The sequence below is a fragment of the Marmota flaviventris genome, chromosome 6 (genome assembly GCF_047511675.1).
Source record: "Marmota flaviventris isolate mMarFla1 chromosome 6, mMarFla1.hap1, whole genome shotgun sequence".
Taxonomy (NCBI): domain Eukaryota; kingdom Metazoa; phylum Chordata; class Mammalia; order Rodentia; family Sciuridae; genus Marmota; species Marmota flaviventris.
In genome coordinates, this window is record NC_092503.1 from 15,353,775 (window position 1) to 15,374,342 (window position 20,568).

A 20,568-nucleotide genomic window follows, 5' to 3' on the forward strand; every position below is an offset into this window, starting at 1 on the left:
GGCCTCCAGCACAAGGCTCCCAACCTGTACTCCTTTTCCACTTTCCTGCCTGCAATTCATTCTATAGCCAACTGCTACCATGAATCTTCAAAATGCCACACTGGATTTCATTCCTCTCTTGCTATATCCCCTACACAAATATTCTCATTGCTCAGAATAAAAGTCAAACTCCTCACCCAGCCTGTGAGGCCATGTACCTTGTGCTGGTCCTCATCTCTCTCTCCAACCCCACGGCCATGGCTCACGAGCCTCTAGACTCTTGGGTTTTCATTGACACACTTGTTCTTTCTCTCCTGTTCCATGGGCCTTACCTAATCTCTTCCAGCCAATGCAAATCCACTTTAAGGGACACTGTTTCTCTTCATCACAGCACTCACCACGATTTAGAGTTCTACATTTACTGTGGGTTTTAAAACTGTTACCTTTCAGTTCCTCCAGAGTCTACGCTCTCTGTAGGTGACACTTCTGCTAGAGCCAGCATGCTCACGCTCAGCACTCACTGCTGGGCCTGCATTTGGAGGCCTTCAGGGCTGGCGCATGACAGACTGAGAGCGGGAGGTGCTCACTCCTGCAGGACCAACTCCTCAACAGCCATGGACTTTGGTTTCTTCTTACCCATCATGGCTCTGCCCTTTCCTCCTTAAAGGAGCACCCTTTAGGATGGAGGAAGCAGCAGCGACACAAGAATCATGCACTGCCCTTGGCCAAATGGACTCCTCTTCAGGGGCCAACAATGAATAGGTCCATGAGCTTTGCATGTTTGTGTTTCCCTACTATCTCTAAGATAAACAGGAAACCCCAAAGTTTTGCTGAATGATAGAAGAATGCAAAAGCAATTCTTATCTCCCCCCAACCCAGGTTTTAGGGCTGCTGTATCGGCACAGTTCCAGGGGGCCATTCACAGATTTGAACACGTATCAGGTGAAGCGTGCAGGACGGCACACTTGACGTAACTCAGGTGATGGCCCCATTAGGTGCTTCAGTGCTGTTCTTCTAGACTGTTCTCCCAGCTCTCTGCTCTGAGTGTAGGTTTATTCTTTATTACCAACCCAACATTTCTTTCATGTCTTAAAAAAATATGATTGAGTCATGTGCAACGGTGCACACCTGAAATCCCAGCGATCTGGTAGGGGGAGGCAGGAAGATGGTAGGTTCAAGGCCAGCCCCTGCAACTTAGCAAGACTCTGTTCCAAAAAATAAAAAGGACTGGGGATGTAGCTCTGTGGTACGGAAGCCCTGGGGTCAATCCTCAGTACAAAAAAATAATCACGTATATATGATTAAATGGATCACATTCCTTAAAAAGTCAATGAAAGGCAAGTGAGAGACTATGAGAAGAAAATTTTAAAAAAAATTGACTTAAGTAGGTTAAGAGCCTAATGTCCAATATTACTGATTTTTGAAGATTGATTCCTCACTGTTTATTTACTTTGAAAATAAACACATGTGAAAATCAATATTTTTCTTCTCTCAAAATCCATGGGGGCTTACAGAAGAAAATAAATAACTATCTCACTGAGGAACAGAGGTAAAAATTAATAAAGCCATTGTTGTCCTTAAATTCAAAAATCCCTCAGTTATCCCAGGAATGGTTTCAAAAGGAAATTAGAAATACATTTTAGGATCAAGATCTGGGTTAGAGCCATGTCAACATGAAGAACATCTTGGTAAGAACTTGATTAAAGTCTATGAATCACTCTTCATGTTGCTTCACAGAATGATACCAAACTAAATAAATAGTTCAAGTCATTTTAACATCAAGTAAAGGTATTAAAAGTTAATTTAGTTTTTATAAAAATCTAACCCTGCAGAGCACCTCATAATTTTATCTATCCAGGCAAATGTCATCATTCCCCTTTTTCCTACTCATTCTATAGAATAAAAACAGCCCAGCCATCTACAACCATGCGCCTTCCCCCTGTGTAAGGGGGCAAGCTAAGTCAGGAAGGTCCATCGTCCTCCCTGAAGACACAGAGCAGTTGTGCCAATGAGGGGCTCCAAATAAGGATGTCAGGGTTTCCAGTAGCCATCTGTATTAGGCTCTCTCCCAGAACTAGGTGGGGGAGACACAAGAGGCCCTGAGAACAGGCTCACGTTAAAACATTTAAAAATAAATTCAGATTAACAATTGCTTTGAGAAAAGATGATTGCCAGATGTAGGAAATACATTGGTCTCAATAATTTGGCTCCCATTTTATTTACATTGAAGGTCAAATAAGACAAACTCTGTTTCGTATTACTTAGTACAAAGGAGGAGGACTGGGGGAGATTTGTACCACCAGAAGATTAAAATATTTTTTTCTAAACACAAATCAACATTTAAATCAATGAAACACATTTTTTTTTTTTAAACTGTGAAGGCACTTTTTTCCTCAAGTAATCAACTTATTTTCAGTAATGGCATATAAAGCATTCTGATTTTAAAGTTCTTTGTGCTAGGCGTCAGGTCAGGCCTGGCTGGGGACACAGAACCCAGCTGAATGGAATGCTGAACTCTTGCCTGGTCACCCGCCAGCAGGGCTCCATGGAAACCACTACATCCCAACAGATGAAAGAGCAGTTCAGTGCTCCAGAATGGCCTCAGACTTCCATAGAAACTACGCTTAATATGGGCACAATTTCTCAAATGAACCATTGAAGTTTATTGTAGATGAACTCAAAATATAGTATCTTACGCATGCACACAAAATCCAGAAGTTGACAAAGGGAACTAACAGCTCTCCAACTAAATCATTATTTTTATTTTTTTGAAATTGGGCTACAGGGTACTCCAAAGTATTGGAGGGAACCAGAAGGAACCACATCACTGTGTACTTTGTTTACAGGGTATTCTAGTTGTTGAAGGTGTTTGGTTTGGTTTGGTTTTCCAGAAGTTACAGGTAGGGCAGCCGATGCTTTTTGTCTTTTCTTGGCAGATACAAACAACATGTTCTCCTTCAGTCCATGCATGGGCACCAGGAAACAGTAACACATAGAGCCCTCCTTCATTCACAGGAAGTGCTCACATCCAACAGCAACCGGCTTAAACAGCAGACACAAGACTTGTAGGACCAGTCTTCACGTCGTGGAAGACCAGTCTGTAGGCAAGCACTCATAGACAGACAGTCTTCCAAGACTTCTGTTCACAAATAGTCCCACAAATAGACCAGGGGCCTCTAACACTCCTACACCTACCTGCCTGCTGACTAGAGAGGTTTTACAGGAACAACAGGCACTCTACAATATGACAACAGTTTTAATATTAACATAGGGGGATTTCTAGTCTCTGCAATTCTAAAAGACCATTGATTCTGGGCCATAGCGGTATAGATGCCATGAAGTGAAAACCAGGTTATATTTTTCTAGGTAATTTTAATACAAATTCAATGCAGGATTTATTAACTCTGTTTGAATTAATAAAACATATTGCTTAAATATGTCTGTTTCAAATGGAAAAAAAAGTGAACTGCTATACACAAGATTAATATACCATGGGAGGCCATCATTGAATTTTATGCTTCAGGTTACTATTTTTAAAGATATTTTATAATGTTAGATTGTGTGTAACAAACAGAAGTCCATTCTGCCTCAAACTCCATTACATTAAGACAGTATAGGACTGTCTCTGACTATCACCCATTTATTGAAAATGCAAGACGTGAACAGATACTAGAAACAGTCTTCTTAGTGTTGACCTTAGAGACTAAATATCCACAATGTCATATACACATGTCAAAATTCTTTTAACAAAATCATGTCTGCAGAAATATGAGTTTTCTTATAGAATTTTTTTTCTTTGTTGAGAAACTTTATTGAGAGACTTAGATACATCAAATAAAATCAACTTCTGGAAGAAAAAAAATCAAATCACACAATAGAAAAAAATAGTTAATACTGTTTGGGCTATAACAGAACTCAGAGAATACAGTGTTATAACTGAAAAACTGTAGGCACTTCATAATTGACTTTTTGATACAAAATGACTTGATAAATTTGCAACTAGTAGTTCCTGATATTGAGCTAAGGAATTTTCAAATCTTGAGCTGATGTCCACAAGGAGTTACTTGGTTTGTGAGTTGTTTTTTCCAGAAATACAAGATTTAAAATTAAGCACTATTGATCAAACATTTGGGGGATGCTAAAACCTGTATATCTCAGTAGTTAGGTAACCAAAGTAGTTAGTTAGGTAACCAGCCCTACTATGTTTAAACAGGCCCAATTTTCATGGGCATGATTTAAATGCTTGGCATCCCAAGCTCAAAACAAACTAATTTAGGAAATCAATTTTAAATAATCCATCCTGATTTCTCATCATTAAATATGATGCGGTGGGGTGTGTGTGCGCATGTGTGTGTGTGTCTAGGCCCTTTGTGGAGAAAATAAAGTATCTTCTAGTTGCAGATTCATGGTGACTACTGTCTTAGGATAGGTGAAGAGAGATCTTGATTCCAGTCAGTTTCTGACATAAACTTGCTCTGCACATTTGATGGCATTGGTAATTCTCTTTGTACCTTTCTCTACCCATTTTCTCATTGGTAATGTGAGATATTGAGGACCAGGTCTTTTCTGTGTCTAATGGAAACACCTAGGTGTGGCTGAGACGAACACAGACACTAGGCTCATTGTTTTTCTGGAAGGTAAGCCACTCCCCTAGCAGAGGAGACAGCGTAAGATACAAACAGATGCAAGTTAGTGGTGAAAGGACCAACGTGGTGGAAGCAGAGGGTACAGGATGGGGGACAGACAGGAGATAACAGCCCACCAGAGCTAGACTCCAGCCCTGGAAGCTGGGAGCCAGCATTATCTTGTGATGGCCTTGGCCTGACAAGAGGAAAACTTAGTTTGCCCTGATTCCTAAACTTTCTCCATTGGGCACCATTCCAGCCCAAATCTATTAGCTGATTGTAGACAACCACAATTCCACTGAACTGCAGAAAATGGACTGACCCTTTGAATACATTTTTTCAGGAAGCTGCATTATATTTATATAACTTGCCTCTTTTTCTCTGCATGGGATATGGAAGAAAAGGCTCATGTGGGCAGACTGGTCTACTGAAGCCACGTTTATACTCTGCGCAGCCCTTTAGCCATAAGTGTGCTTTCTTCCTACTCTCTGGGGTGCAGAGCAGGGCTGCCCATGCTACCTCAGTCAACCTCAGTCAACCTCCCTAGTCTGCCAAGCCTTGAGGGGTAAAGGAACAAATGCCAGAAGCTGCTGGGAGTTTCAGCGCCCATTTAACAGCAAAGAGCAATAATAGAGTTTCCCCAGCGGCCTGTGCTGGTGCATTCAAAGAACTGAGAAAAGACATCCAGCAGGAAGAAAGCCCTCTGCCCAGCCTCCATCTGGATTGCTAAATCAAAACGTCAAAGCCTTGACAGACTAGAAGAAAAGTTCTATTTTTCCCCCAAAGATGTCTCTTCTGATAATGTATATTGCTGGGGAAAGAGGACAGCAAGGAATTTTGTCCTCACTGACAGTGTCACACAGGACTGTAACACATTTAGGTAACTTGCAGCCAGCAATCAGATAGTGATCCAAATCAATCCGAACATAGACTCAAGGTCTTGAGTCTGGGACACATCTTCCCTTATGCAGAGCGCTACAAGGAGGAAGAGGTTCCCCAGTTGCCAACACTGGTCTATTTAACTTGGAAGCCAAATACCACTTCCTGGTTACAATCTAGTTCCACGTGGTTCCTAGCCAGAAGCCTGGACCCGTTCCTGGCAGATTCGTTATCGGTCTGTTGTCCTCTGTCCCTCTCCCCATAGCCTGTGTCTGAATTTTAAACACAGAGGAATGGAGAGCAGAAAGCATTTTAAAAACAATGAGTTTCACTTAAAACTCCTTATGAGAGAAGAATCTCCCCCTATTCTATACAGAATATAGTATGACTCTGGCACATATTCCAAGAACCACATGGTCCAGGCCAGGCTCTGCTACATGGGTGATTCTGGGTACAAGGTCAGCTGGATTAAGGGCATCTTCCAATGATTTAAATCGGAAGATGAGGACGACACCACCATGAGATATGGCCCCCACCAAGGTGCTGGGAAGTAACTTGAGAAACTTTGTGGAAGGATGGAGAGTCTGCGATGGCAGGTAGGGATGAGATTCAGGGATTGACAGGTTATATTCAGAACTGTGTTTATTTAAAAATTAAGGAACAACGGCCTCACTATAATGAGTTCTGTCAGTTACCCAGCATTGATGCTCCCCTTCTCCCTTCCCAACAGCTTGCTTTGTTGAGGTATCCACCTCCTTATCCCTTCTGCACACAGTCACATGGTAGAGGTTGAGCTGTCCTCCTCGTCCCCAGCTCTGCAGGTGGGCTGTGAATGACCCAAGCCAATCAGCACATGGCATTCTTCGTACTGCTACAGCCTCCAGAACTAAGAGCCTCAGGAACCTCGAGAAGGGACTTTCCTGAAAGGCTGGAGAGGGTGTCTCTCTCTGTACATGGACAAGGGGATCTGTCACCCCATTTGTGTTCAGCAGCCACCTTGTGACCATTTAGAGGAGCTTTCCCAAGACACAGCCAATTTCAAGGATGGCAGAGTAGAAATTTAGGGAGAAACTGAGTCCTTGGTGACACTTTGGAGTCACTGAATTCATGAACTACAAAAGTTCATGGTCTTCATGAGGGACTGGCTTGAGGACCCCCAAGGATTATAAAATCTGAGAATGCTCAAATCTTATATAAAATGGGTATTTGCAATCTTCCTGTATACTTTAAATCATCTCTAAGTTACTTAAAATATCTATTAAAATATAAATGCTAAAAATTGTGTTCTATATGTGTAATAAGAATTGTGATGTATTCTGCTGCCATGTATTTTAAAACATAAAAGCAATTAAAAGTAGCTGAGTAAAAAATAAAATATAAATGCTATGTAAATAGCCATTATACTGTATTGTTAGGGAATAACAACAAGGAAAAATTGTTTGTACTTAGTTTACTTGCAAGTTTTTTAAAAAATATATTTTTGACCTGTGGTTGCTTGAATCCATGAACATGGGATCTTGATGGCCAACTCTATACAAGAATGAGCAAAACTAAATAACTTGCCTTAGGATAATACCGTGTGTGTGTGTGTGTGTGTAGAGATTAATTCTCTGTCTGTAAATATAAACATTTGATGTTTAAAATCCCTGCTCACATAGCCTTGGTTGATTTTTAAAAGGTAGGTTTGAATGAAGTTCTGAGAAGTTGTCTGTCAGAAATAATCAGAAGAAAAAGTTTTCTTGGCTATCTTTCAAGAATCATGACCTTGGAGGAGGAAAAAATAAATTCATGTGTTCAATATTTCACAGCAGTCAGCAGGTCACGTCAGCAGGCCTCTCACCATCTGTTCTTTGTACTCTGAAGGGATCCCATGAGCATCATAGTCATTTTTACAAGTGCTTAAAGTTTCTTAGATAGGAAAGCTCTGTTCATCAAAATAATAATAATAATAGTAATAATAATACTTGAAAAGTTTTATTTTATTTTTTTAGTCTTTTTTTATTTGTTCTAGTGAGGTGTACATGACAGCAAGAATGCATTTCAATTCACCGAACATAAATGGAGTGCAACATTTCCCACCTTTTGATTGTACACAATGTAGAGACACACCGTTTGTGCAATCACACATGTACCTAGGGTAATAATATCCAAGTCATTCCACCATCTTTCCTACCCCCACGACACCTCCCCCTTTGCCCTATCCAAAGTTCCTCCATTCTTTCATGCCTGGCCCACCCCCCATCATGGATCAGCATCCACTAGTCAGAGAAAACATTTGGCCTTTAGTATTTGGAGATTGGCTTACTTCAGAAAATTTTATTTTTAGTCTAAAAAATGCACAGTTGGGAGTAGTCTCTAGGTGTACCAAGTGGTTAGGATAGCTTATCAAGTTCCAAAGAGAATAAAGCCCTAAGTTCCCCAGGAGAATCCATCATTTCACCATTTCAATCATCATTTCATACTCAACCCAGTGAACACAGGCAGGACCCATTTTTAAATGAAGGATGTTACAAGAGATTCTTAGTATATGCTTATTTATCTACAGAAAAATGTGCTCTAGGTTCCAATGGGGTCTGTGTGTCCCTCAGCCCTGCTAATAAATGCTTTTTAATGCACAGTGGTCCTCACGAGTGGGATCTAAGCATAGACTTTTCACTGTTTCCACAGGGGAATGTACCTAAAATCCCCAAAGGTGACCACAACTGGAAAGACCAGGAGTTGATTGGAGGAGGGAAAGGCAAAGGTTTCCTCATCCTCTTATTTTTTTTTTTTCTTCTCCTTCAACCTACCATTACACACAACTTGTAAGTTCTTACACTGGCACATGTGTTAGCTGTCCAGTGCCACAAAAAGTCTCACAAAGAGGAAAGGTTCATTCTGGCTCCTGGTCATGGAGGTTCCTGTCTGTCGTCGGTTGGCCCAGTTACTTGTAGGCCTGTGGCGAGGCGGCACGTCGTGGCAGGAGTGCACGGAGCCGCCAACCTGCTCACCTTAGGGCCAGGAAGCCAAAGGGAAGAAGACAAAGGGCCACGTGCAGTGGCACATACATATAATTCCAGATGGAGGCAGGAGGATCGCAAGTTCAAAGCCAGCCTCAGCAACTTAGCAAGAAACCTAAGCAACTTAGTGAGACTCTGTCTCAAAAAAATAAGAAGGGCTGGGGATGTGGCTCAGTGGGTAAGTGGCCCTGGGTTCAATCGCCAGTACCAAAAAAAAAAAAGAAGGGCTGGAGTGCCACTGTCCTGCTCAAGAGCACAGCCCACGACCTGAAGTCTCCCACGAGGGAGGTTCTACCTCCTCAAGTTTCCCAGTGGAGCCTGTGTTGGGGGCAGCCTTCACCACGGGGACCTCTGGAGGACACTGAGGTCCAAACTGCAGCAGGATATATGAAGAAGGCGTTTGTATTGTCACCTTATCATCTTCTCAGGATTCAATGCTCTATCTTATTATTTCAAATCATGCCACCCAAGTTCTTGCCACAAAATAAACCAGAATGCGCAGGTCTTAAAGGTTCAACTTTAGAACTGGAAATAACAGATGACTATGTATAAAATTTTAAAGTGTATACAATTAATGTGATTCTATGATACATAGATGAAACTCTCCTGAATCTTTTTTATATAGGGTTATTCATTTCTATGTTACTATGGTTTTATAGCTAATATGCATATATATATCTACACTTCAGTATCAAGATATACATGTCCTTGGGTTGGGGATGGAGCTCAGTGGTAAGGTGTTTGCCCAAAATGTGTGAGACCATGGGGTGGGGTGGGGGGAGAAGGAAGAGGAAGGATACTAGAATGAATCCAACATTATTACCCTATGTACATATATATGATTATACAACTGGTGAGACTCTACATCATGTGCAACTAGAAGAGTGACAAGTTGTAATCCATTTATGTATGATGTGTCAAAATGCATCTATTGTTATGCATAACTAATTAGAATAAAAAAGAAAATCCTCCCAATAAAAATTAAAATGTAGAAAATAACAGTTATGAAAAATAGAATGTTTTCTAATTCAGAATCATGTCAAGAAAATAGAATGTTCATACATAGCCATGTGTTAAGATTGGCCAGTTTTCCAGAAATAGGGGATAGTAAAGCTTCTTGGAGTTTCAAATTGTACTCTGCAATATTCTTCACATTTAGAATTATAAACAAAGAAGTTTGGGCTAATCATGCTCTCTGGAGATATCTATCTGAGAACCCTCTTACACTGAAAACCAACTAGGCTTATTGATTTCTTACAAATTCATGTGAAATTAAAAATCTTTTATATGACACACTTGATTTTTATTTATTTTATAGAGTCTCTTAAATGTAGAATAATGTAGATAAGAATACCTTTCATATTTATTGCAAAAGTTGACAATTTGAGCTTTATACATATTTACCTCTGAAATCCGCATAAGGGCATTAAAGTCTGTGAATCATAATCACCTTGGGAAAATCTTGTTATTTTAAAATATATTTTATGTGCCTGGAACAGCCATGCATGGGACACTGAGCTGCCTGCTACACAGAAGCCTTTGTCGGGCCTCTGAATCACTTGAATGCATTAGGGCAGGAATGAACAGCACTCTGGAGAAGCGACCAAGTAGGCATTTCAGGAAGGATTTCCAAGATCCCAAAGCAGTATCAAGGGGCGATGTATAATTAAAATTGCTAAAGGAATTGTTCAGAGGCTAACTGATACAGCAACTTAGAGGAAAGGGCAGATAAAATCAGGTAGGAGTAATTTAAAAAGGAGAAGGAATTTGAACTGAGTTTAAAAGGATAGATAAGGTCTAGATAACATTCTTACCCCTGCTGCTGCTTTACAGTTCCATCTGAAGGCTGCTAGGGGTGGGCACTGCCACCGCAGGCACCGTGGACATGCTTATGAAGACCCATGGCCAAATGCAGTGAGTTGTCATCAGGCAGGCTTTGGGGCGTGGGGGTAGCAATGAACCCTGCCAGAGGCCTCCCTGTAGGGAGGTAAGCAGTGATCCATACCCAGGTCTAGCTGACCCCAGAATCCCCTGTGTTCTTCTCATGCTGATCCCCCAAATCAATGGTTTTTAGAACAGTTTACAGGAAGATTTAAAAAACAGGTTAGAGCAAGCAATGTGTCCTCGGGAATTTCAGAAACACCTTGGGAATTTGGACACCTTATGTAATTAATGTTGCAGTTGGGATGGACTGGGATGGACCAGGATGTTGGTGAGAACAATCAGGAGGTTTATAAGTTCAAAGAACCAAAGAGAAAGAGAATCCAGTCCTAACCCAGATGCACGTAGCACCCCTGCCTGGCCGGGCTGCGAGCACCTTTCACAGAGGCAAAGAGAATGGTGGACTTCAGAGTTGAACTGAGTATTTATACCTCAAATTCCTCCAAAAATGACTTGCTGGGGGTGTTACTTGGTGGTACAGGGCTTGCATAGTATGCACGAGGCGCTGGATTCCATCCACAGCACTGCAAAAAACCAAAACACCTAGTTTTGTGACTTAAGTCTATGAGAACTTGGAAATTGCCAAACTCCATTTCTCTTGGAATGACTGTGCTTCAGAAATTCAAGGAATATGTATGACGTTACAACATTATACGAAACAAGACTCAAGATTTTTATGACAAAAGAATATTGAAGAAGCCTACTCGAAGTAATGCAGGACTTAAGATGGATTGCAAGGCCGTGGCTTTTGACTTTACAGCGCAATGGTTGTGTTCATGCCCTGCTTGGCTCTAAGAAGGCGTTATCACCACTGGAATCTTTCTCCAGAGCAGGCTCTCCTGGTGGCACAGAAGAGGCAGGATGGTGTGAGCCAGAAAGCAAGAGATTTCTAAAAGTATGAGCACCCTGGGAGGTGCGACTAAAATAGTGACAGCTGAGCTTTGGAATGAGTCAGAAGAAAGAGGACAAGACAGAGGAGGAAGTGATGGTGCCTTCAGTTCAGAGGATGTGAATGCAGGCCTTGATCATCCAAAGCCACAGTGGGCAACTGGGTTTCACTTCCTAAGCTTGGGGAATCTGGTCCAGGGCTTCTACAAGCTTTTCAAATATTAGTGGTCTGTTTCCAAGCCCTGGGTTCTTTATCTATAGCTGCTGAGAGCAGATCTGGCACCGTGGAACAGATGAGGTTCCTTTGGCGTTTTGGTGAGGCCTTCCCATGCCTAGGAGAATGGTCACTAAGCCCCTGGTAGGTCTACATGAGTTTCCCATCAGCTGCAGATGTTAAAAACACGAAGCCTTCAGTCATCCCCCATGATCCCATGCTGCACAGGGTATCTGGTTTCTAAAATATAATGACATGACATCTGGCTGTAACAAATGAATAATTTTGTTCATCTTTATCCAAAACATAGTTCTGAAATGTATTAAGGGAAAATTGACAGAACTAATCTTGAAAAATTGACAATTCACTAATGCAACGAGAACTCTGGAACGGCTCTTTCCAACAGACATGCCAAGGAGAGAAGAAATTAATAAGGCTGTTGAGGGCTGGAATAACCACTGAACAATTTTGATTTAATCAAAAACTTTGTACCTAACCAAAAGAAAATAAATATTATTTCCAAAGACACAATATATTTACAAGTGAATAAGAATTCAAGTCTCAATTGTCTGTTTCTTATAATCACTATTCTGAATTCTTCATAAGCATGTCCACGGTGCCTGCGGTGGCAGTGCCCACCCCTAGCAGCCTTCAGATGGAACTGTAAAGCAGCAGCAGGGGTAAGAATGTTATCTAGACCTTATCTCTCCTTTTAAACTCAGTTCAAATTCCTTCTCCTTATTCAAGTGTCAATTGTCTGTTTCTTATAATCACTGCTCTGATGCCTTTGATATTAATTTCTAATTTTCTCTAAATTTCCAACTCATTCTATTTTCTTTTATCACACGCTTGCTCCACAGATGGCTGTGTGTGTTTCCAGATTCTGGTAATAAGCTCACCAAGGGCAGAAGCTTTGCCTTCTTACCTTTGTACCCCTACAACACTTAGCTCAGTGCTTCATACAGAGAAGGATCTATGGCCAGCCAACCCCAAACAGGTTACTTTTAACATGCTATCAACAACAGCTTACACTAAACAACTTCTACACTTCCTCTACATATGTGAAACATAAGGAATGCATCAGGATCTAGCAACCATTATTACATTGTAAGTCGTTTAAGGAAAACTCTCCAGGTTAGAATGTGAGATGAAGGAATGTCATCCTTCCCTGATCCTGAAGCCAGCGACTTAGCTGAGTGCTTCAAGATGACCCACGTGTTTCACACCTGGAGCACCGAGGTCAGCCTGAGGGGGGGAGCACAAGGGGACAGACTTCCCAACCAGCAAGCACAGAGATCAGCTCTGGTGCTGGTGATCCAGAGAGTACACGGAGCTACTGAGCAGAGCTTTGTCCTCCAAAGTCCTGGTTCCTCCAACAGGGACAAGTCACAATCATTGCTTCGATTCATCTACATTTCTTTCTATAGCCCTTTTCTGTGTCTGTACCACTTCTCTTTCTCATGCTTGACCTTAAATCTTAAATCTGTATTTAGCAAAATAGCTTTCAAGGAACAACATAAGAACAGGTTAAAAAGCCAGACAGCAGCATGGGGTGTGGAGGGGTACAGATGGAGGTATTCTGAGCTTAATAAAGTTTGAAAACACGGGCTTATCACACCTTTCTGTTAAACACTTGCAGTTCAGGGCAGCATGGTACAGACTGCAGAAACAGGGATCACCTTTGCCTAAATTCCAGAATTATTTGACCTCAAAGCTTTTCTATCCCCCTCTTTATCTTCAATTGGATCTAAAACCAAAATTCCTAATTTTCAATGGCAAGGACAGGACCAGAAGCTAGTCCCTCATTCCAAAGGATGTCCCTTCATGAGAAAGCAGGTATTTTCTTTTTATATTTATAATAGCTACTTCCAAATTCAATGGTGGGACAGATATAGAATAGATATTCCCCTTTCCAAAGCAAAGAATAGACATTCCCATTCCAAAAGGGAGAAGGGGGCAAAAAAAAAAAAAAGGTAATTTTCCCAGGAAAGTCCAAAACCCAAAGTGCTAAATTTATTTTTTGAATTTATATCCTTTTTCACTCATGAATATTTAGAGATTCCCCCCACCCTTTACTATAACTGAAGGATCTACAAAAAGGAGATCTTTCCCCCTGCCACTAAAAAGTGTCTCTAGTCTCTAACTCAGCATAAGGTATGCACATTTCTGAAGATTTGTTTTAGAAAAGAGATGCCCGATGCTTAGGTGGATTCAAATCTACACATTTTCCTCAATGATGTATCGTTGTGGCTGTATTGTTGCGACTACTACATTGAGTTAACACTTTTGAGTAACATGTTTTAGTTTTTATATATTTTTTAAAAATCATTTCCATGACACCACCACATCAAGAGATACTCAGGGGATTCTGGAATGGAAGCCACCAAAGAAAAGTACTTCGGTGACTTTGTAAAGATTACACACTGCACTTAAGTCCCTGTCCTGTGGCACTCTGCCAAGAATTCCGCTGATGGTTGTATAATTAGCAATGTCTAGCTCAATAAGACATGTTACTTATCCACAACGTGAGTCATTAATGCTGTGGCCACTGATGAGTCCTCTATTAGCTGCCTTCCAACAAATCTATCAGCCCTGAGTAAGATGCTTCCTGCCTCCCCAGCACCCAGCAACAAGGTCACCTATAAGACCCATAAAGAGATGTATAGTGTCAACTCCTTCCCAAGCATGTCTAACCATATTGCTTATAAAGTTCCAGGGGTACAAAGCCCCTCTATTCCCATCCCTTAAAGCCTGTAGCTTCAAGATAATATACTTCTAAGGAGCCACTAGGGCATCTACTGATGTGGGGAGGTCTCAGTGAGTGGTCCTCCCACTACAAAGGACAGTACAAGTGCCTCAGACACGGACAGAAGAGAGTGATGCTCACCCTCGGGAGGAGAGCCTGACCTAATGGCACAGCCACAGGCACCGTGGATCGTGGAGCATAACATGCTGAGTAACGGTAAAATCTAGGATAGAAAACACCTAATCTTTGGCATCTTTACTAAAAAGCACCCTCCATCTCGTTACTCAACTTAGGAGTGTAAGGGGCTCACGAAATGCCGGCAAAAAGGGTAGTGACCAGACACACTGGGCACCTCAGTGCCCGTAGGTACCTTGGCACTTAACTGGCATCTCTGTTCAGCCATTCACCACGTGCTCTCACCAGCAGCTCTGCCTGACCCTCTATCATTAAAGAACCAGGGTAGGGAGAACCCTGAGTGGAAGACAGAATAAAATGCAGGGAGGATATTTTTCAGAAAGAAAATATGTCTGTTGTCTTTTTTGTGTATGGTACTAAAAAATGTATATAGTCTTGAAGCTGAACACACACACACACACACACACACACATTGTACCAACAGAAAAGTAATACATTTCCAATTCCCCTAAGGTGAACAAATAGTGTAAAATAGTCCAACACTTCCTGATTTTTCAGAAGTTTCTGTAACTTAGAACATCTGATCTGGTGGTACTAATTAAGGTCAATTGATTCCTTCTGTTGATTTCCTCTCAATTGCTAGAATGAGGCATACTTCTCTCTAGAATTTTCTTGCATTCCTAGCTTGGCTTGATTAAGTGGCACCACTGGCTTTGTGAAACAGCATAAGCTACCCTAGAGAGGACAGCTCTGACCCATAGCTTGTGAGTGACTGGCAGCGAGGTACTTGTTCTTCTGGGTACAATATTAACTTTTGCATACATGTCAAGACACTTGCCACCTGAGAACAAAGCACTCAGCAGCCTGCTTACACACTGAAGACAATACTGGGGCATTCAGAGAAATACCTGACTTTTTCTGAAAGAGAAAATTAGTTCATTCCTCCAGCAAACTCTTGAACTTCTCCTATAAACCTGTCTTTCCCTAAAGTCTATAGCACCAAACAAACCAGACAAAGGTCCTGGGCCTTGGGGAGTTTACATTTGAAAAAAATAAGTTATTCAGATAGGCAACGTGCTTGCTTAAATAAAAAAGTGACTTTCAGAAGATATTCTCCGGACAATTTATAGAGTCACTGACATTGAAGACTTAACGAAAATATTTTCTGCAAAACTAGATCATGGCTTTGAAGACAAACAAAACCAGATGAGTCACAGTCATGGAAAATGTTTACACTCAGTAAAATAGATCAGCAACTTCGGAAGAACTCCAGTTCTGTGCTCTCTCAGTAGCCAGGAGTGCCTGTGGAACACAGACCCTCTGGGCAACACTTGGCCAGATGGAACCAAAGAATCCGAGTCCAGTTTTGCTCCTCTTTCCCTTATGTTCTGTGACATATTGTAAAGCAAACGGAATACCCATGGGTGTCTAGAGAGAAAACTGATTTTAGGAAAACCAAATAAATAATCACAGCTCTTTAATCTAATAATGTGTTATTTCCTTTTTTCCTCATAGATATAACCACATGTCTCTAGGGGAGCCCCTGCAGAAAAATGATCATTTTTTTTTTTAAAAGCCTACTTTTCTTAAATCAAACCAAGGCATGAAGATGACTGGCTCACACATGTGAGTGTGCCTGAGTGTGGCACAGGGGTGGGGTGGGGGGAAGTCATATCACAACTTCTGTGGGCTTTGACCTGTGTGGCCTCCTTCCTCCATTTAAAAAAAAAAAAAAAAAAACCTACTAAAAATTACATTTTACAACTGCAGTGATATGAAGACACATGTGACCTAGGCTAGGCTAGGTTCAATATTATATTTCCATTACTATATTCATTTTTCTTTCACTTTTAAAAGTAATTAAAATTAGAACATCTTCACAGGCCACTACAAGTATCTTGAGCCCTGAGCACCGTGTCTCATGGGTAAGTCAGCTCTTGGTCACAAAGTCTTGCTTTTTAAAGTACTCAGCATTCTAGACACAAATTGAGCCAGAGAACTTATGGGACTTTCCTGCCTGTAATTAAGAACTGCAGGAGGAAAACCATTGTTTTACCAGTTAACAAAACACTGATGAACTCTGACATAAGCCGAGCAATCAGAACCCCATTAAAATCCGATTTGTCTTTATAATAACTTTGAGTGCTTCAAGATTAATTCAGCGCATCCAATGGTTATGACTTCAATGGAACACAATTATTTTATTAGTTAAGGCAAAAGACTCAAGCCTATTGTTGCAGTTAGTTTTTTCCTTTTGTTTTTATTTTTTAAAGAATAAAAAGGCTGGGCAAGGTGGCACGTCCCTGCAATCCCTTTGACTTGGGAGGCTGGGGTAGGAAGACGGCAAGATGGAGGGTAGTATGGGCAACTCAGGGAGACCCTTTCTCAAAACAAAAAAATCAGAAGGACTGAAGATGTCGCTCAACAGTAAAGGGTTCAACCCCCAGTACTGAAAAAAGAAATTGAAACATAAGCTGCTTTTTTTTCAGTAAGAAGTAATAACACTATGCTCACCAGACTGAGCCTCCTCCTGTATTCCTACGGCAGCATTCGATACGCGATTGATCGAGCGATGTTACTTTGCCATTTGGGGTCTGGACAAACAGCTTACAATGTGGTCTGAATATGACACTTTAGCACACTTAGGAAAGAAATGGAGTAAAATAATTGCCTTGACCAAACAAAAAAAAGATAGATCCCCTTCCTTCCTTTCCTTTTATCATTCTTTGTGGGTTTTTGAGCCCCACACCACAAAACCAGAATGAGATTTTAAATCATGAAGAAAAAGAAGTTTAAAAGGACAGACAGAACTTTTCTGGACAAAGAAAAGCATTTAAATGTCATCCACAAGAAACACTAACTTATTACCTTTTGGCCGGCCACCAGAGCCACCCTAGGGGGACTCTCCCCAGCCATGCTGAAACTTGTGCCTGTGATTTCCAAGTAAGCATTTTCTTTCTCTTTCCATCCTTCGGCAACAATGTTTGTTATTCTGTCTTGCAAAATGGTTGAAAACTATTCAAAATTTGTTTTTTTCCTATTTGGAAAACAACAACAAAAACCTGCAAACAGAAAATGTTGACCTAAAGGGTATACTTCTATAATACCCAATAAACCTAAATTATAACATATTACCTTTTTAACAAGTTTCATTGTCAAGCAGCGAAAAAAGTGCAAATGACTCACTTTTGTATCTGAACCTCACCTTTTCAATGTCTTCACTCTGAGCTCTTCACAATACTCTTCACCTGTAGTAGAAACACAAAAAAATAAACAATTTTTTTATTTAAATGTTGCCTTTCAGAATTATTTTAATAGGATATGGATAAGACACTAGGGATAATTTTAAGTGGAAAAATAAAGATTAGCTGTAAAATGGCAGAATTATCCCAGGAAAAAACCACATGTATTCTATAATAGAATTTTAGCAAGAATCATAAGAAATTAAGCGAAAACCAAAAAGACTTATGCTTGTGGTATTAGAAAATGCTGGCATCCAACCATCTTTGATTTTCCCTTTAAATTCCTAGAAGATTCAAAAGGCTTGAACTTTGAACACCTCTGAAAACAAAGGGCTCAACCACATCCCATAAATCAGGCAGAAGTCTCCCTAGTGAAGAGATGAACCCCAGGCTGTGAGGCTGGAAGAGGAGGGACCATTTCTATCAGCCTCATCCTCGGCCTCCCTCCTTCCCTCCCCAACACAAGTCCTCCACAGTGTGGGAACAGCTTTCTAAGGCCACGGCCCTCTCCCCACAGCTCCTCTCCATGACTCAGTGTCATAATTCCTCCTGGGTTACATCTTTTTGCAAGGTGGTTGGAGGGTGGAGTCCATGGGGAGACACACACACATCTAGTAGGACTGGGGGGGGTGGGGGCACAGTTTTTCTGTTCACTGTGTTCCAAGAAGGAACCACAGATACTCCGATGATGGCAGAGTTTAAAAAGAAAAAACAAATGTTCCCAGAAATTTATCAGTTGTGTCTCTTCATGAAGTGTCTCCAAAATATTCCAGTTGACTGAAGGATGAATCAAAATAAAAACTTCAGAGTGAAAAAGTAGCTACAGAATAGCACTGAAAGCAGTTATTATTTTAAAAGCAGTAGAGGGAGTGGAACTTTCAACATTTTTGAAAACATATCAAATAAATATCTAATAATATCTTATTATAATATCTAGCCCCACTGAAGTCTGAAATGCTAGCTTATGTTATTAACAATGAAAGAATCAAGGAGGACGGATAGTAAAAATGAACTAATTTTATTTGCATATGGGGACTAAAAACAAAGCTGTTTGATTTGTGATATCAGTAATTGATTTTTTTTTAATTTTAAGAGAGAACAAAGAAATGAACTAAATATTTAAATTCTGTTAGGTTAGAAAACAACAATAAATATATTAGAAAGGCAGAAATACACAGAAAAACAGGTAAGCATATTTAGATATTTAAACAACAAAAGTTGGTTCACTGAAAATTGAAATATCTCATAAACAGGTTTCTTAAAAATCTAGTCTTAAAATCTAATATGAAACTGGAATTATTCAAGGAATATATCACAGAAATGAAACAGGGCTGGGGTTGTGGCTTAATGGTAAGGTGTTCGCCTAGCATGTGTGAGGCACTGGGTTCTATTCTCAGTACCACATACAAATAAACAAAAGTTCATCAACAACTAATAAAAATTTTTAAAAAAGAAATAAAACAGAATGAAAAACTAACAGTGCTCTATAAAGATATTCTTGCAAATAAATTTAAACTTCTCAGTGGAAAGTTTCTAAGTTGACATTTAATTATCAAAACTGAACTAAAAACATAAAAGCTAAAAGACACACATATGGTTTACTTCAAGAATTAGATAATTCCTGAATTATATAAAGCAGTTAGGATACAGAAAAAAATGAGGCTATCTAGTTTGTTTGATGAAGTTAACAGAAGCCTGATAACCAAACTGATATGGTACAAAGATAAGTAAGATCCTGTTTGATTTAGACAAGATATAAGAATCCTAAATAGGTATATGGAAAACCCAATTTCTAGTATATGACACATCATTATAAAGAGGGTTTATTCTATAGTATTCTATAAATATGTAAGTAGAACTATTATGTCCTATCAATACATCATAGGAGACTTACACATGCTCATGTCTTTTTTTTGTGTGTGTGCTGGGGATTGGACCTGGGACGTCACACACAGTGAAGAATCTAGGAGACACTTAAGAAAATATTTAGGTTAGGCCTATTACTTCCTCATGAGAAATGATGAAGAGTAAAAATGTACTTTTCAAAATGCTAGGCAAGCACACTGCCACTGAGTCCCCAGCCCTTTTATATCTTCAGGGATGTTAAAATGGCATATAAAAATAAAAGAATGATATACCATGATTTTAAAAAGATCTAAAATCAACATCCATCTTTTAATCTTTTTTTTTGTTGTTATTTTTGGTACCAGGGATTGAACACAGAGGGGCTTAACCACTAAGCCACATCCCCAGTCCTTTTAAAAATATTTTAGAGATAGGGTCTTGCTGAGTTGCTTAGGGCCTCACTAAATTGCTGAGGCTGGCTTTAACTTGTGATCCTCCTGCCTCAGCCTCCAGAGCCATTGGGATTACAGGCAGGCACCATTGCATCATTTTAAATAAAAAGTCAGAAGTAAAATAAGAGATACAGAAACAAACACAAAAAGAAACAGCTCATGTTCTCAGTAATATGTGGAAGCTAAAGAGTTGGTCTCAGGAAGTAGACAGTGGGATAGTGGTTCCCAGAGGCAGGGAAGCAGGATGGGGAAGGAGAGCTAATGGGTACAGGGTGAAGTTCAATAGGAGGAATCATTTTAATGTTCTGCAGCAGAGTGGGGTAACTACGGCTGACACCAATTAACTGCACACTTCAAAATAGCTAGTAGAGAGGATTTTGAATGTCCCCAACACAAAGAAATGACCAACATCTGTGGTGATGGAAATGCTAATACCCTGGTCTGATCATTATGCATTGTGCACACAAATTGAATATCACACTGTACTCTATAAATATGTATAATTTTTATACATCAATGAAAATTTTAAAATGCTCTAAAGCATAGAAAAATAAAGCCTAAAAAGATAGATGCTCACTGTAATGCAGCAAAAGGCAAAGAATAGAGCAAATTACCACTGGAAA

General features: G+C 40.2%; 1 protein-coding gene across 1 annotated transcript in view; it reads right to left on the reverse strand.

The window, feature by feature from the left end:
• Plekhg1 (pleckstrin homology and RhoGEF domain containing G1) overlaps window positions 1-20,568 on the reverse strand; it is a 210,956-nt gene that overhangs the window by 135,667 nt on the left and 54,721 nt on the right. The window contains exon 2 of the mRNA XM_071612913.1: window positions 17,612-17,654. The gene's annotated coding sequence lies outside the window, so the exon portion shown is untranslated. The remainder of the gene's footprint in view (window positions 1-17,611; window positions 17,655-20,568) is intronic.